The sequence below is a fragment of the Salmo salar genome, chromosome ssa10 (assembly GCF_905237065.1).
Source record: "Salmo salar chromosome ssa10, Ssal_v3.1, whole genome shotgun sequence".
NCBI classification, from domain to species: domain Eukaryota; kingdom Metazoa; phylum Chordata; class Actinopteri; order Salmoniformes; family Salmonidae; genus Salmo; species Salmo salar.
In genome coordinates, this window is record NC_059451.1 from 54,694,629 (window position 1) to 54,710,165 (window position 15,537).

At 42.1% G+C, this 15,537-nt stretch overlaps 1 long non-coding RNA gene across 2 annotated transcripts; it reads left to right on the top strand.

Moving 5' to 3' along the window:
* The first annotated feature begins 8,924 nt into the window (after positions 1 to 8,924).
* On the top strand, positions 8,925 to 10,633 carry LOC106560641 (uncharacterized). Of its 2 annotated transcripts, XR_001318637.2 has the most exons (7): positions 8,925 to 9,121; positions 9,269 to 9,452; positions 9,563 to 9,669; positions 9,782 to 9,942; positions 10,047 to 10,150; positions 10,239 to 10,359; positions 10,491 to 10,633. It is a non-coding gene; the product is annotated as an uncharacterized lncRNA (long non-coding RNA). The 2 variants fall into 2 exon arrangements; XR_006756977.1 differs by having other exon boundaries at positions 9,782 to 10,150.
* The last annotated feature ends 4,904 nt before the right edge of the window (positions 10,634 to 15,537 follow it).

The window sequence follows — 15,537 nt, forward strand, 5'->3', positions numbered from 1 at the left end:
ATGAATGACTAACAAACCTTTGGACAGATACTTTTCTGATAAATAAGTACTGACAATTATAGGCGCCTTAGGAATGGAGCAAACGGAGCAGCTGCATCCCACTTTTAAAATAGGGGTGCAAACGTATGTTTTTTTTTGCCCAACCACTTTTTTACCAGAAAATTATTATCCATTTGGTAGTTTGCCATTTTCAATGACAGGTAATGATTTGAGCTAGTCTGTATTAAAATAGATATGGCCATTTTATATGCAGGGTTCGGTAGGTTACTTTCTAAATGTAATCTGTTACAGTTACCTGTTCAAGTAATCAGTTACATAACTTTTGGATTTCCCCAAACTCAGTAACGTAATCTGATTACATTCCGTTACTTTTAGATTACTTTCCCCTTAAGAGGCATTAGAAGAAGACATAAATGTATGTTGCCAATTGAACGACATCTATTGCAGGATAAATCAATGTTAACGTTAACATAGCTGACCATATATGGATGTTAAATTTTACTTTATGGGTTGGTTATGTAGGCTTCTTCTAACTCATCGCTTTTTACTACACATAATAATACGATTAAATTACAGTTGATGTCGGGAGTTTACATACACCTTAGCCAAATACATTTAAACTCAGTTTTTCACAATTCCTGACATTTAATCCTAGTAACAAATTCCCTGTTTTAGGTCAGTTAGGATCACCACTTTATTTTAAGAAAGTGAAATGTCAGAATAATAGTAGAGAGAATGATTTATTTCAGCTTTTATTTCTTTCATCACATTCCCAGTGGGTCAGACGTTTACATACACTCAATTAGTATTTAGTAACATTGCCTTTCAATTGTTTAACTTGGGTCGAACGTTTCAGGTAGCCTTCCACAAGCTTCCCACAACAAGTTGGGTGAATTTTGGCCCATTCCTCCTGACAGAGCTGGTGTAACCAAGTCAGGTTTGTAGGCATCTTTGCTCGCACATGCTTTTTCAGTTCTGCCCACAAATTTTCTATAGGATTGAGGTCAGGGCTTTGTGACGGCCACTCCAATACCTTGACTTAAGCCATTTTGCCACAACTTTGGAAATATGCTTGAGGTCATTGTCCATTTGGAAAACCCATTTGCGACCAAGCTTTAACTTCCTGACTGATGTCTTGAGATGTTGCTTCAATATATCCACAGAATTCTCCTTCCTGATGATGCCATCTTTTTTGTGAATTGCACCAGTCCCTCCTGCAGCAAAGAACCCCCACAACATGATGCTGCCACCCCCGTGCTTCATGGTTGGGATGGTGTTCTTCGGCTTGCAAGGCTCCCCCTTTTTCCTTCAAACATAACGATGGTCATTATGGCCAAACAGTTCTATTTTTGTTACATCAGACCAGAGGACATTTCTCCAAAAAGTACGACCTTTGTCCCCATGTGCAGTTGCAAACCGTAGTCTGGCTGTTTTATGGCGGTTTTGGAGCAGTGGCTTCTTCCTTGCTGAGCGGCATTTCAGGTTATGTCGATATAGGACTCGTTTTACTGTGGTTACAGATACTTTTGTATCTGTTTCCTCCATCATCTTCACAAGGTCTTTTGCTGTTGTTCTGGGATTGATTTTCACTTTTCGCACCAAAGTACGTTCATCTCCAGGAGACAGAACGCGTCACCTTCCTGAACAGTATGACAGCTGCGTGGTCCCATGGTGTTTATACTTGCGTACTATTGTTTGTACAGATGAACGTGGTACCTTCAGGCATTTGGAAATTGCTCCCAATGATGAGCCAGACTTCTGACCCACTGGAATTGTGATACAGTGAATTATAAATGAAATAATCTGTCTGTAAACAATTGTTGGAAAAATGACTTGTGTCATGCACAAAGTAGATATCCTAACCGACCAAAACTATAGTTTGTTAACAAGAAATGTGTGGAGTGGTTGAAAAACAAGTTTTAATGACTCCAACCTAAGTGTATGTAAACTTTCGACTTCAACTGTATATCTTTACAATAAAAACTAAAGTCGATCAGAATTCCAGTCATTCCAATAAATGTTATACCCCTTGATCTTCAAGAATAGGACTTGGAAATATGGAAGTATAGATTAGCCTAATTGTTTTACCTGAGCATAACCCCAAAACTAAGGACTTATAAGCCAGTCCTACTCTGTTGTTTATGTTTTTTGTGTTGTTATGGAGGACTGATTGGGCTCATTGATTCTCATAGAATGGCTTTGAGCACTACTGAAAAGTGCTATTTACATGTGAAAAATAAATGCCATATGCTGCATTTGCTATAGGCCTATTGTTTACCTTTTTGTTGGTTACACTTTGATATCTTGATAATATGCAGCTGTTTAAAGGGCAAATCCACAGATGAAACAATAACAAAATAGCCGCCCCGCCTCTGTTTTGGTAAAAAGCAAAGGGATGGGGCCTTGAGAAATGTAACCACTCTCAGATTAGTAGACAGAGCTATGGTTGCAAGGACTGACCATCCATGATATTAAAATTATTGTTTTAACCATGTTATGAGGCTATACAGTGTTTGTTTACATTGATAATGTTCACAAACATTGGAATAAAACAAGTTCACACATATGGAATCAAAAAAGTGTTAAACAAATCAAAATATATTTTAGATTTTAGATTCTTCAAAGTAGCCTCCCTTTGCCTTGATGACAGCTTTGCACACTTGGCATTCTCTCAACCAGTTACGCCTGGAATGCTTTTCCAACAGTCTTGAAGGAGTTCCCACATATGCTAAGCACTTGTTGGCTGCTTTTCCTTCACTCTGTGGTCCAACTCATCCCAAACCATCTCAATTGTGTTGTGGTCGGGTGATTGTGGAGGCCAGGTCATCTGATGCAGCACTCCATCTCTCTCCTTCTTGGTCAAATAGCCCTTTTGGGTCATTGTCCTGTTGAAAAACAAATTATAGTCCCACTAAACCCAAACCAGATGGGATGGTGTATCGCTGCAGAATGCTGTGGGTGGCTATTTGAAGAATCTCAAATATAAAATATATTTTGATTTGTTTAACACTCTTTTGGTGACTACATGATTCCATATGTGTTATTTCATAGTTTTGATTGCTTCCCTACTATTCTACAATGTAGAAAATAGTAAAAAATAAAGATAAAACCTTGAATGAGTAGGTGTTCTGTAACTTTTAACCGGTAGTGTGTGTGTGTGTGTATGTATATATATATATATATATATATATATATAATTTATAAGTCCAAAAATTGATGTAGCAAATACAGATTACCCCTTTAAGTCTATCCAAAGTGTGCGAGTTTGAGCACGTGTCCATTAGGCCTATGGATTTAAAACATATTTATCAGCATGAATTAGATTGAGCAATAAAAGCCCCACTTTTATTCCATAAGTTTGGCTCTGCACGATTCATCTGTTGCAAGAGCGCATTTTTCACTGGCTGTCCACTGGTTTCTAAAAACAATGATTGATAGTCAGCTTAAACTTCTTGAATTCAACCATCATTAGGTTCAAATGCACATTTAGATTTGTGAACAGCCATCCACAATCCGTAAGGCGCAAATAGCTAAATGAGAGAGCAGCAGTGTGATTCACATCAATGCACTTTGTAGATATCAATAATAAGTAATATCCGTATCGTCATAGACTCCACCACTGCTGTCATCCTTACCTCCAAGTGTTTATTCAAGTTGGATAATAATCTTGCCGACAGCAGTCGAACAATTGGCAGACATCGTTTGGACTGTAGCCTACAAAAGCCTATTCCTGCTCTTTCCCCGCGATCCATCAAACACATTTGGTGTGTCATCATAGAGGTCTCTGACATCATAGAGGTCTCTGACATCATAGAGGTCTCTGACTTGTGGTCAGACTCGCTCAGGTGGAACTAACGTAAATGTGCGCCTTTTTTCAATGCTGATTTGAAGGTCATTGAGAAAACTAGAGAAATGTCGAAGTTTTTTCCCCGCAAACATCCTTTCTGAATTTAAAAGTAATCCTCGATGTAATCATCTAGTTTTTTAAAAGTATCTGTAATCTGATTACAATATTTTAGCTGGTAACGGATTACAGTTGCCGTTTTTTGTAATCTCAGTGCAAGAGGTGTCACGACAGACCCTGGTTCAATTCCAGGCTGTTTCACAACCGGCCGTGATTGGGAGTCCCATAGGGCAGCGCACAATTGGCCCAACGTCGTCCGGGTTTGGCTGGGGTAGGCCGTCATTGTAAATAAGAATTTGTTCTTAACTGACTTGCCTAGTTAAATAAAGGTTAAAAAAATAGTGCAGAATGACTCTGAGTAGCCTTCCGTCAGCCTACCAAAGGTTGCACCTTAGCAGAAAACTGTATTCTAAGCCAAACTGCTATTCAGCATTTTTGTTTTTCATCAATAACTAAGCTACTACTTTCAGCATTTAGTTGTGTATGGCTGCATTCAAATAGGCTGTTTGTAACAGGTGAATTAGCCTATCTATCTTGGAGTCTATATTCATTACCATAACGGCCTTGCTTTAGTGTTTAGGGTGCTTTCCATTGTGCTGATTTATTGTGGTATAGCATTATATAAGCAGAATATAATATAATTGCAATGTAGAACCCCCCCAAAATTGTGCCCCCTCAATGATTTCAACTGCCCCCTTAGTCACTTTATCCTAGGGCTGGGTCTGTCTGCTTAGCTTGGTAAGTAATATCGATCAAATAAGCCATTTCTACCCTCTTTGCATTAATAAATATGTATGCTGCTGAGACAAATTAATTTAAAAAAAAATCATATTGACAGCGCTTCAAACAATGGCACCAAAAAACCCTGCTCCCAAGCTTTTACATCTCTACTTTCAGACAGTCAGGCGTCCATGTTGACAACTGACCTCAAGACCCTAATCCAGTCAAGGTTTAGAAAATCAATCAGAGAGAGGAGTTAGTTCACATCACAGGTGACCACTGACCACTATTTGCTCCTGATAGACTTTAAGATAACTATTTTCATTGGTATTTTGGTTTATATTTAACCAACAGGGCACTGAGGGCAGAAAAGAGCACAGAAGATAAAGTTAAATAGCCAAATTGATTATTCACAGGAATAAAGCCAATGCAACGGCCTGTTTTACAAACAGTGGACCTACCACATGGATGGACATTCATAAAACTCCATTGCGGGCCCGCTATGCTAGGCTACACATCAGTAAACGGGGACCGACGCCAATGTCTTTTGGACATCTTTTTTGTTGTTGATATCTTACAAACGGCAGGCCTACCACATAGATGGGCATTCCTAAAATTCAATTTCAGGTAACACTGCAATTTTTGTCTTGCCTAGGGAGCCAAAACGGCCAGGACCGGCCCTGCCTTTATCATATCTAACATTTCCAAATCATTAATTCCAGTCAATCACATATGACCTATGTCTCATCATTAAGTCTGATAGAGTTGGTCATAGACAGGAGATCAGGCCCCCCCCCCTGATAGCACATAAACACTTCAGTTGGGGGCACCCTGGAGGTCAGCCCCCCCAGATACCATATGAACACATCTAAAGCCATGGCAAAATGTGTAGAATTGCAGGAAATGAGCGGTAAAACGTCTAAATCTTCCCTCAGTCTCACAGCTCTAGCTTTTTTGGGGCCCGAAGCGACAGAGAAAAATGTATGTTTTAAATTCTACAGATTTTGCCATGGGCGTAGAGAAAATGTAGCAATTTTATAACCAGTTTCACGCAATTCTACAAATGTTGCCATGGGGCAGAGAGAATGTTTTTGCAGCGGTCCTAGAGGCAAGTTGCCCTAAGCGACCCCTTACTTTACTTTTACTTGGAGTCAGCACTGTTTATGGCAAAATGTGTAGAATAGCAGAAGAAAAAAAAATTGCTTTGAAACTGCTAAATGTTTTCTCAGCTTCATGGCAAAATGTCTAGAATAGTTTAGATATACAACTGCACATCTAGTGCCAAAAAGTGTCCCCCTGCCAAAAATGTAGCTAGCCAGACAGTTGTATTTAGCTAACATTAGCTCGGCAGCTAACTGTTATTGTAGCTTTATGTTTGTATATAGCTTGCATTTCAATGGTTTTCCCTCTAGGAGATTTAACTGTATCTGTCCAACCAGGCAAAGTAGTATGAAGGCACCACTGATCTCGACAAGAGGCACAACATTCGTAGGGGGCAGAGAAATTCACGATTCAGGGAAACCTTAAGCATTTAACTTCTATTTGATAACTGGAAATTCTGTCTTCCCGATTCCTGCTTACAAACTAAAATTAAAGCAGCCAACAAGTGTTCAGCATATGTGGGAACTCCTTCAAGACTGCTGGAAAAGCATTCTAGGTGAAGCTGGTTGAGAAAATGCCAAGAGTGTGCAAAGCTGTCATCAAGGCAAAAGGTGGCAACTTTGAAGAATCTCAAATCTCAAAATTAGTTTAATACTTTTTTGGTTACTACATGATTCCATATGTGTTATTTCATAGTTTTGATGTCTTCACTATTATTCTACAATGTAGAAAATAGTAAAAATAAAGAAAAACCCTTGAGTGAGTAGGTGTGTTCAAATCTTTGACTGGTATTGTATGTACAACCATTTTTCAACAACCGTTGTCCGTCTAGTTAGTTGGTCGTCTACGTGTTACTAGCTATACATGTAGTTAGTTATATGTCTGTCATAATGAGCTATCTAGCTATAAGTTAACCCTGACCATTCAAATGGATAGGTGTAAGCCATTATGGTCATTCCAATTGCCCTTAACTAGGTGTCTTTACTAGACAGACACAGATAGAGAGGGGGGGGATGGGACAGAGAGAGGGGGGAGAGAGAGGGACAGACAGAGGGGGGAGAGAGAGGGGACAGACAGAGGGGGAGAGAGGGGGGAGGGAGAGGGGACAGAGAGAGGGGGGAGAGAGAGGGACAGACAGAGGGGGGAGAGAGAGGGGACAGAGAGAGGGGGGAGAGAGAGGGACAGACAGAGGGGGGAGAGAGAGGGGACAGACAGAGGGGGGAGAGAGAGGGGACAGACAGAGGGGGAGAGAGGGGGGAGGGAGAGGGGACAGAGAGAGGGGGGAGAGAGAGGGGAGAGAGAGAGGACAGACAGGGAGGGAGAGGGGGAGAGAGAGGGGGAGAGAGAGGGGAGGGAGAGGGGACAGAGTGAGGGGACAGAGAGAGGGGACAGACAGAGGGAGGGAGAGAGAGAGGGTGGGAGAGAGGGGGGAGAGAGGGGACAGAGAGAGGGGACAGAGAGAGGTGGGGAGAGAGAGGGGGAGAGAGAGGGAGGAGAGGGGGGGAGAGAGAGGGGAGAGAGAGGGGTCAGAGAGAGGGGGGAGAGAGAGGAAGAAAGTAAGAAAAACAGCAGTGCACATTTACTTAGACTTGAGTATTTCAACAACTCTTCTCTTTCAACTTATTAGGCAATCACAAGGAAAGGATGGCCAGCCACACAGGAGGGTGATTTTCACTACAGAGGAGGAGGCCGTGCTGACGGAGATCAATGCTGGCCATTTCGGAGTGAAGCGCATCATTGGCAAAATAAACCTTCTTCTGGAGTGGGATTGTCAAGGATGTGGACAGCTGGGCAAGTGAAATAACCTTTTGTTTATCAATCACATTCTATTATATCTGAAAATGACTATCATATCAGAGAACACACAATGTTTCAATGTGCCACGTTGTGCCTAAAGGTCAGTACCCTGTCTAGTCTGCCAGAAGTTTGAGAGGGTGATGACTGTGGCGCCAGAGTTAAAGCCCATCACTTGTTTCACCGTGGCACATGATTGGTCAGCCCATCAGTTATTTCACCGTGGCACATGATCGGTCAGCCCATCAGTTATTTCACCGTGGCACATGATCGGTCAGCCCATCAGTTGTTTCACCGTGGCATATGATCAGTAAGTGGCACAATTCACATTTTGCTAAGTTGTTTTGTAAAGGCTGCTTTTATTTGACCACAACAGAGTTCCATATTATAGAATGTGTGTGTGTGTGTGTCAGTATCCTTACACATATGAAAATCTGCGTATTGTATGACACAGATACGGGTAAGAATAAAGTCAACTTCTCTGTGACACTTTAAATGTTAGGAGTGGAATTCATCGGACCGTTAAACAAATCCAGGAATGGCAACAGCTGGTGTCTGATGGTGACCAATCACTTTACCTTAGTGGGTGGAGGCAATACCCATTAAAGTCAGTAAAGGAAGAGAACGTGCTTAACTCTCAATTCCCTTCTGTAACCCATTAAAAAGGGTGCTAGGAACCAAACATTTATTTTATTTTATTTTTGTTTTGTATTTATTTCACCTTTATTTAACCAGGTAGGCCAGTTGAGAACAAGTTCTCATTTGCAACTGCGACCTGGCCAAGATAAAGCAAAGCAGTTCGACACATACAACAACACTGTCACGCCCTGGCCATAGAGAGGGTTTTATTCTCTATTTTGGTTAGACCAGGGTGTGACTGGGGTGGGCATTCTATGTCCTTTTTTCTATGTTTTGTATTTCTTTGTTTTGGCCTGGTATGGCTCTCAATCAGGGACAGCTGTACATCGTTGTCGCTGATTGGGAGCCGTACTTAGGTAGCCTGTTTTCCTTTGGGTTTTGTGGGTGGTTAATTTCTGTTTAGTGTGTTAGAATACCTGACAGAACTGTTTGGCTGTCGTTTGGTTTTTCTTTGTGAAGTGCCTTTTTTCATCCAAAATAAAAGATGAGCACTCAATACGCTGCGCCTTGGTCTACTCCCTGCAACAGCCGTTACAAACACAGTTACACATGGAATAAACAAACATACAATCAATAATACAGTAGAAAAATCGTTATACAGCATGTGCAAATGAGGTAGGATAAGAGAGGTAAGGCAATAAATAGGCCATGGTGGTGAAGTAATTACAATATAGCAGTTAAACACTGGAATGGTAGGATGTGCAGAAGATGAATGTGCAAGTTGAGATACTGGGGTGCAAAGGAGCAAGATAAATAAATAAATACAGTATGGTGATGAGGTAGATTTGATGGGCTATTTACAGATGAGCTATGTACAGGTGCAGTGATCTGTGAGCTGCTTGTATGATATCCATCAAGGACGAGACTGGCGAGGACACCTCCAAGGCGATGATGGACATCTTCAAAACCCACGGTTCTCCTGAGGTCATCTTGAGTCACCGAGGTCGTGAACTCTGGAACAAGGTACGGATGTTATAAGTTATATTCTGTCACCAATGGTTTGTTTTATTTTTTTTTACAATTTGTTTTTGTTTTCCATGGTACATAATCAGACATATTTCAATATCTTACATTGTCAGATAGATATCGCTTTCCTACCCCCTCCTCCAGGTTTGGATGAACTGACCAACCAGACCCTCAAGACTACCATGGGCAAGTCCCTTGACGAGTACCAGGAACGGTGGGAGAACAACCTGAAGGTAATTCTCTTTGAACACAACAGCAGCATCCAGGATTCCACCGAGTACTCGCCCTATCGCCTGCTGTACGGACGTGAGCCGTAGCTGTTAGTGAGGTAAACAATGCAATTGTATATACAATTATTGTATGTGCTGTCGTTTTTAAAATGTGTGATTTACTTAGTGTTGTTTATATATTTCTATTTTTGTATAACGTAACTTTCAGATCACTGAAATTCCACCTGATGTGATGGAGGTTGTTGAACCAGATCAGAATTCCTTCCAGGACCACGTTCAGGCACGGCTGAGAAGAATGTGGAGGTTTTTGACCAGGTAAAAATGATTGTCCGCTGTTCATTTATTTTCTGGCCCTCCAAGAGATATGTAAGAAATGTATTTGTAAAAATATTAAATATGATTGCATTTATTTCTGTCATCAAACAAGGTGAGACTGAACATGGACAAGGCACAGGAGAAACAAAAGGAGAGCTACTGGAGGAGAATCAAAAAGGGAACCAAGTGCTCGACATCGAATGACTTGGCTTGCAAGAAGGTCGAAAGGAAGACGAGACCTGGGAAACCTCTGCTCTTTCGCTCCTAGCTAGGGTGACCATCCGTTAAGCTGAATATAAAAATCTCAGATAATAACTATTTACATTTGCACACAAAATAACCTGAAGCTAGTTTTAGTTTTCACTTTGTCTTCCAAGGGTTACCTCGGTGGAAGCCAACAATCTTCTACAGTTGGAACAGTTGGACGGTCAACCACTGAAAGCTCTGTCGCCCTACGCTTCGGTGAAGCCCAATAGACAAAGTATGTTAAACTTTGAGAAAGCAAGAAATGGTAGTTATGCTGAGCTTATAAAAATGGACCTCTTCAATTTACCTTCAAATTACTTTAGGACCATCGACTGTCCGAGCCACCCAGGATGGGTCCACCAGAGCCAGTGATTTTGGAACAGTCTGACTTTCTGTGCTCTGAGTCTGAGGGGGACCAGCTTAACTTCAAAAAACAGTTGAAAAGTACATACAGTATCTCACGTTTATAACACTGCAGTAATTCATCACATTTTCTAATAGCAGAGTGTAACCTGTGTGTTTGCTTGTTTACATCTCTGTCTCCTACCCTGTTCCCTTTAACTCCTGTTCTCCAGGACCTAGGAGTTCTGCCGAACACCCAGACGTGGATCTACCTAATGTCCTCCATTACCAACCACCCTCCAACAATTACATAATCTACAGCTACTGTTACTGTTATGTTGTCATTATCTGTGAATAAAGTTTTCTTGCTCTATCATACTGGGTACATAAAATGTGAGATACACAGGTGAACTAAAAACACTTGCACTGCAAACACTCAGAACAAAGAGAGCATCAGTGCGTGAACTTTGCAGTCTCCCTCTTCAAGTCCCTCTTCCGGCTGCCTGTTGAATGGCAGAACCTCCCACCCACACAGCACCCACCTCCGCTCTATTCCACACACCAGAATTCAGTATATGATTGCCATGTGAGTGTACAAAAAAAAAATCTGTGAAAATAAATGAATGACACAACTGTACAAAAAAAAAGATCACTGCCAGGTTGGTTTTCACAACTCTTTCACAAGGTGTTCATTGTTGTAAATTGGAACTTATCACTTTATGGTATTTGTTTTTTCAACATGATTTATTGTTGTATTCTGGGACCTACAATAGATAAGAGTGGAGGCTCCTCAGAAGAGGAAAGGGAGGACCATCCTCCTCAGTCATTTTTTCATAAAAGAAAATGGTAAAACATTTAACACGTTTTTTTAATAGAAAACTATACTAAATATAATCACATGTAACCAAATAATTGATTAAAACACACATATTTTGCAAAGAAGGTCTACAGTAGCCTCAACAGCACTCTGTAGAGTGGCACCATGGTGCAGCTGGAGGACAGCTAGCTTCCGTCCTCCTCTGGGTACATTGACTTCAATACAAAACCTAGGAGGCTCATGGTTTTCACCCCTATCCATAGACTTACACAGTAATTATGACAACTTCCGGAGGACGTCTTTCAACCAGCATGAACTGACATTTGGTCCCAGAGAATGAATTGAGTACTGAAAGCATAAGCTATAGCTAGCCAGCACTGCTGTGCATAAATTGTGGTGAGTAGTTGACTGAAAGAGAGAGAAAGACAATATTTGAACAGTTTTGAACAAATACATTTTTTCCTAAATGAAGGCGAAGCAAGAGAGAAATAGAGAGAGAGGTTGTCTTTTTTTTCACTTTCACTTACTTAGCTAGCAAATGCAGTTCGCTAGTTTAGCCTACTGAAACACCCTGCTCAAACAGATGTTAGCTAGCTGGCTATGACTTTCCAACACAACACTTCCAAGTCAAGGTAAGCTTTTGGTTTTACTAATTTATTGCCACCGGGGCCCTCAGTGTAACTCCCTCATCCTAAAAGGCACTGACCTCCACTGACAGATACATATACACAACCGTTCAAAAGTTTGGGGTCACTTAGAAATGTCCTTGTTTTTTAAAGAAAAGCACATTTTTTTTGTCCATTAAAATAACATCAAGTTGATCAGAAATACAGTGCAGACATTGTTAATGTTGTAAATTACTACTGTAGCTGGAAACGGCAGATTTTTTTATGGAATATCTACATAGGCGTGCAGAGGCCCATTATCAGCAACCATCACTCCTGTGTTCCACTCGCAGGTTGTGTTAGCTAATCCAAGTTTATCATTTTAAAAGGCTGATTGATCATTGACCCTTTTTTATCACAGATTTTAAAGACTACAACATATATAACAATTCTATATACAATTGCATTGTTTCAGTCAACAGCTGCGGCTCACGTCCGTACAACAGGCGATAGGGCGAGTACTCGGTGGAGGCCTGGATGCTGCTGTTGTGTGCACCGTTCCTGGTACCCGTCAAGGGACCTGCCCATGGCAGTCTTGAGGGTCTGGTTGGTCCATTCATCCAAACCTGGAGGAGGGAGTAGGAAAGCGATATCTATTGACAATGTAAGATATTGAAATATGTCTGATTATGTACCATGGAAAATCATAAACGAATTGTAAAAAACTAAAGCAAACCATTGGTGAAAAGAGGAGTGGGAGGCCCCGGTGCACAACTGAGCAAGAGGACAAGTACATTAGAGTGTCTAGTTTGAGAAACAGACGCCTCACAAGTCCTCAACTGCCAGCTTCATTAAATAGTACCCGCAAAACACCAGTCTCAACGTCAACAGTGAAGAGGCGACTCTGGAATGCTGGCCTTCTAGGCAGAGTTGCAAAGAAAAAGCTATATCTCAGACTGGCCAATAAAAAATAAAAGAATAAGATGGGCAAAAGAACACAGACACTGGACAGAGGAACTCTGCCTAGAAGGCCAGCATCCCGGAGTCGGGATTCTGACTTGGTGATCTGTAAGGTAAGTAACATTAATGTGTCGAGCAGATTACCACTTTTCTTTGCTATTTCCAAAAGGTAGCAATTTTTAAGATATGGATTTCATGTTGAAATGTTAACAAAACACCCAAAAGTAGTTTGAAGTAATGTTTCCATCTTATTAGATTATCAAAACTTGTTTAAACATCAAGATTGGTGCGGAAATCAGCTTTGTTTGGATAGCGGGGATGAAAATAACATAATTTAGGCTGTAATGATCTCCATAATTTGACGTATTAGGTCATCACACCGTTGATATAGCAACAGACGCTAATAGTTTTTTTAATCCCATTGTGACGCGGGGGGGGGCACCTTTTGGCATGACAGGCCCCCTGGAGGTAGGTGCCCCGGGGCCCCAGATTTTATTTATTCATGTTTTATTTCACCTTTATTTAACCAGGTAGGCATGTTGAGAACAAGTTCTCATTTACAATTGCGACCTGGCCAAGATAAAGCAAATCAGTTCGACACATACAACAACACAGAGTTACACATGGATTAAAACAAACATGCAGTCAATAATACAGTAGAAAAATAAGTCTATATACAATGTGAGCAAATGAGGTGAGATAAGGGAGGTAAAGGCAAAAAAGGCCATGGTGGCAAAGTAAATACAATATAGCAAGTAAAACACTGGAATGGTAGATTTGTAGTGGAAGAAAGTGCAAAGTAGAAATATAAATAATGGGGTGCAAAGGAGCAAAATAAATAAATAAATACAGTAGGGGAAGAGGTAGTTGTTTGGGCTAAATTATAGATGGGCTATGTACAGGTTAAGTGATATGTGAGCTGCTCTGACAGCTGGTGCTTAAAGCTAGTGAGGGAGATAAGTGTTTCCAGTTTCAGAGATTTTTGTAGTTCGTTCCAGTCATTGGCAGCGGAGAACTGGAAGGAGAGAAGGCCAAAGGAAGAATTGGCTTTGGGGGTGACCAGTGAGATATACCTGCTAGAGCGCGTGCTACAGGTGGGTGCTGCTATGGTGACCAGTGAGCTGAGATAAGGGGGGACTTTACCTAGCAGGATCTTGTAGATGACCTGGAGCCAGTGGGTTTGGCGACGAGTATGAAGCGAGGGCGTGAGATGTGGTGTGAGATGTGGTGATCTGGCCCTGGTCATGGACATGCAGTGCTTGAATTGGGCCACTGCTTGGGTACCAGCACCTGGCTTAAAAAATATGACCAGCACCAAAAAATGAAAAATATTTCAGTAGTTTCGACATCATTTAGGAGGATATGTTACTTTACCACCCTGAACCTCATCAAACAAGATCAAGTTTCTTTGCAGGCTTCAATAAAGGTCATAACAACACCAGTTCAGCTGAATTTTCTTGCAGCTCAGTTTCCCTGTAAAAAAAAAATGGGAAGGGCCAGGGTGCGGATCTAGTATCTAGTCCACCCTGTCTTATTCATTATGATCTAAAAGGCAAAACTGATCTTAGACCAGCTGTCACACACTGATCTGTTTTACCTGTCTTTGTGCTTGTCCCCCCCCCCCCCTCCACCAGGTGTCTACCATCTCCCCCTATCATCCCCTGTGTATTTACATATACCTGCGTTTTCTGTTTGTCTGTGCCAGTTCGCCTTGTACCGTCAAGATCTACCAGCATGTTCCCGTGTTTCCTGCACTCTAATTTTGGGTTTTCATAGCCTTCCCAGTTCTGACCTTTCTGCCTGTCCTGACCCTGATCCTGCCTGCCGTTTTCTACCTGCCTGACTCTGATTTGGATTACGACTCTTTACCTGCTTTGACCTACTTTTTGCCTGCCCCTTATATTATAATAAACTCTGAGACTCGTACTATCCGCCTCCTGGGTCTGGACCCGAGCCTTGATACCAGCACTCTATTCTGAAATGTTTTATGAATATGGGCCCAGAGGTCTCCAGGTCAGGTCAGAGGTCAACCCTGCCCTGTGCAATTGTGTCCTGGACTTCCTGACGGGCCGCCCCCCAGGGTGGTGAAGGTAGGAAACAACATCTCCACTTCGCTGATCCTCAGCACTGGAGCCCCACTAGGGTGTGTGTTCAGCCCTCTCCTGTACTCCCTATTCACCCATGACTGCGTGGCCATGCACGCCTCCAACTCAATCATCAAGTTTGCAGACGACACAACAGTAGTAGGCTTGATCACCAACAGCGACGAGGCAGACTTTCGGGAGGAGGTGAGGGCACTCGGAGTGTGGTGTCAGGAAAACAACCTCTCACTTAACGTCAACAGAACATAGGAGATGATCGTGGACTTCAGGAAACAGCAGAGGGAGCACGCCCCAATCCATATTGACGGGACAGCAGTGGAGAAGGTGGAAAGTTTCAAGTTCCTCTGCGTACACATCACAGACAAACTGAAATGATCCACTCACAACCTCAGGAGGATTCCAGAAATTTGGCTTGTCATCTAAAACCCTCACCGCCTGGTACGGCCATTGACCGCCCACAACCGCAGGGCTCTCTAGAGGGTGGTGCGGTCTGCACAACGCATCACCGGGGGCAAACGACCTGCCCTCCAGGACACCTGCAGCACCCAATGTCACAGAAAGGCCAAAAAGATCATCAAGGACATCAACCACCCGAGCCACTGCCTGTTCGCCCTGCTACCATCCAGAAGGCGAGGTCAGTACAGGTGCATCAAAGCTGGGACCGAGAGACTGAAAAATAGCGTCCATCTCAAGGCCATCAGGGTAGCGCCAGGGTAGCCTACTGGTTAGAAAGGTACCAATCTGTCGTTCTGTCCCTGAACAAGGCAGTTAACCCACTGTTCCTAGGCCGTCATTG